At 34.8% G+C, this 3,340-nt stretch overlaps 1 non-coding gene across 1 annotated transcript; it reads left to right on the plus strand.

The window, feature by feature from the left end:
- Positions 1 to 2,406: 2,406 nt before the first annotated feature.
- Positions 2,407 to 2,488, plus strand: TRNAL-UAG (transfer RNA leucine (anticodon UAG)). Its single transcript has one exon. It is a non-coding gene; the product is annotated as a tRNA-Leu (tRNA).
- Positions 2,489 to 3,340: the final 852 nt, after the last annotated feature.

The following is a 3,340-nucleotide window of genomic DNA, read 5'->3' on the forward strand; positions in this document are numbered from 1 at the left end:
GTTTTGAAAAGATAAACAGGGCACAAAATGTCACCTGATGTGCATACCTTGCCCTTGAAATATGACACACTTTGATATAAGACTGAGCTCTATCCAAAGATGTTAACCCAGCCTCAATGATGTATTCAACTCATCCACTGTTATCTAAAAGAACTCCGAGTACACTCATAATAGCCTTCTCCAGATGTAGAGTCCCGAAACTTTTCAGGACATGTCCACTGAATACGTTTTGCAATAGAATACAGGGGAACATCACAAGTAAAACCGGGTGTTTGTCATTCATTGGGATAATTTACAGCATCTACTACTATTGACATTGAATGTCTAATCATAGAAGGTAGATGCGCAACGTCTGCAAACATAGGCAGTAATCCATAATGAGTTAAGTGTTTTACTCTACTTAACGTCAGAATTAACTCTTATGAAATACTGCTAAAAGGTGATATTTTGTCCTAGCAAACAAGATTAGGAAATTGTTTTCACAACGTTACTACCTAGGTATGTATGATATCGGTATAGCAATTGGCAGAAACATTACCAATATTCCAATATATTTTTCAGGGTACATCAAGGAAACGTGTTTTCACCCGTGATCATTCTAGGAGCAAGAAACGTTAGAAAAAGTTTATATATATATATATATATCTATATCTATCTATATATATATATATATATATATATATATATATATATATATATATATATATATATATATTTCTGCCGATTTCTCCCAAATTTCCCTTTATTCATACCTCACAGAAGCATGGACAGTACGTATTGCAATTGAGAAATTATATGATTTTAAAGAAAATTAAGTATTAGCCATGAAATTCGTTGGAATATTAATTTATTCAAAAATTTTAGATTGCAATTTTCCCTCTTAGTGTAAATTTCCTACTTTCAAACAGGATTAAAAATATTTTTTTCTCAGGTAAACTTGTGCACGCGTTGAGCAGGCACTCTCAAAGTAGTAGAATTCTTTCAATATGCAACGAGTAAAGTAGGGTCTTCATTTCGATATATGTCTTACTTAACCATTTGCTGATAACCACTTCTGTGTAAAACCTTAACATATTTCACTAAAAAGTTACATCAGGTCAAAAAACGTTTATGAACTTTCCTATTTCTACTTCTTTCCCCCACCGTCGAAACTACGTATAACACTCTTTGCACTTAATACTCAGCACTGAACTGTAGGAAGGTACGGTGCTTCAAATAGACATCCCAACAAGTCTCCATATTACACATGCGAAGAACAGTATTATCATAAGCTTAGGATGTCCGGATTCAGCGACTGTCCGGAATCACTCAAACTTACTATATTTGACGATTCACTTGAGAGGACTGAGTTCAGCCTGGAAACACAAGTTGCCTATAAGTAAAGCGTATCAGATGTACGGACCTGTTTAATGAAACCTGACTTCGCAACTTTCCCTTTTCGCCACTCACTGAAAACCCCTGTATTCTTTTCCATATACGAAATTTAAAGAAAAGGCAATCATCTTTAACGAGATGTGATCTTTATTTCAAGTCAAAGCATTAAACTGTGCTATAATAGAAGGGATTTGATGACTTAAAAACATACTGAACATATACGTGAAATGGTTTATTACGAACAGGCAAAAAGAATTCTGATAGATTATTTACAAGTAAACCATTAGAAAACATAGTTACAAAACCGTCCGCCTGCATTCATTCGCTGATCGGGATATACCATTCTACAGAATCTCTGAAAAATGCTCCTTTACCTGTTAAATATTATTACCACCTTAAAGTGTTTACTTCAGTTTACTTAGGTAGCAATGGCGGATCTAGAAGGTAAAAACGGAGGGTAGGGGGAACCAGAACCAACACTATCCAAGGTATATCATGAGCTTACAATTTTTCTCGGGTTTTGCAGAAGTTTCCAATTTAACTTTCTCCCGATGGATATTATGTCTAAGGTTAGACGTTGACATTGTGAATCTCAAATAATGTTTTACACATTGTACAACAGAAAAACTGCAACTGAAACTACAATGTTAAAAAAAAAAGTCTAATAGAGAATAAAGGGCAACGCTTACTATAAACTTTCAAAAACTGAAGTGCTAGGCCCCGTCCCCGGGTTGGATCCGCCATTGTTGGGTAGCTGATATTAATTCACTGAATTATATTGTAATCAATTTCTAATTTCAGAAGAGTTGCCTTTGAAAATTTTGGTTTATAATTGCTGTAACACATTTGTTCATTCATCTATGTTTCACGAAATATTACATTATATAATCTTTCATTAAGTATATTAGGTAAGAGGAGGTTCATTATACATTTAAGAGCGACCAGATAACTGGGCCTATGCAAGTCCATAATAGAATGCATTGATGCCTACTTCTAGGGAATTAATTTTGTAAGGTAAAAGAGTAGCTAAGTGGTAGCGTGGCCGAGCGGTGTAAGGCGCTGGTTTTAGGCACCAGTCTCTTCGGAGGCGTGGGTTCGAATCCCACCGCTGTCATATCTTTTTACTTCATTATGAGGTAATTAATAAAATCTTGCAACCAAGAACTATAGGCGACATGTTATACATAAGTATTTATTATCTACTACTTCACCGCTAATTCTCAAAAACAAACTACGTAGATTCTTAATGTTTTCTTTTAATACGAGACGGTGCACAGAACATATTTGTTACTCCTTCACGAAATGAATGATTTAGTTCTTAATTGTTTCCTTGTTTTGTAGTTAGTGCCACTTTTTAGCACCGGACTATATGGAACGAGGAACAATATTTTACTGTGGGATCCGAATTACATACGCAAGAAACTAGGATCAAATACAAATCTCCCAACGCAAAAAAATTATCACTGGAAATTTTTTTCATATGCTAAACCGTAAAGAAAGTATAAGCTAGCCAGGTGTCAATTCATGTCCCGCTAGTAAAGTGTGTTATTTATGCGAGAATCATTGAATGAGTGTCACGGATAAGAAGATTGTCATTCAATTATATTAAAATTTAGGATTAAATCTTAAACACAATTTGATTTGTCGAGACTTCCAATAAGAGGCTGACCCTGGGGGTGCTCGAGCATCACCACGAAAAGAGAGAAAACTACGAAAAGAAAAAATAACGAAAGAAAGGAGCAAATTCAAATATTTTGTCGTGTTTCTTAAATTATAGTATGGCTTTCTTTTTTCAGGAAGAGGGCAGTATAAAGCTTGGGCAGAGACTTAACCAGGTTTGAAAACAAGTAAAATTCCGGGATTGTGATACTGAGGAACAAAAGTGACAATATCTTTTCCACTGTATGCCTTTCTCGAAGAGGTAACTATTGCTTTTTAAAGAAAAAAATGAACAATTGTTTCTCTG

Source organism: Thermobia domestica, chromosome 1 (genome assembly GCF_964235325.1).
Source record: "Thermobia domestica chromosome 1, izTheDome1.hap1.1, whole genome shotgun sequence".
NCBI classification, from domain to species: domain Eukaryota; kingdom Metazoa; phylum Arthropoda; class Insecta; order Zygentoma; family Lepismatidae; genus Thermobia; species Thermobia domestica.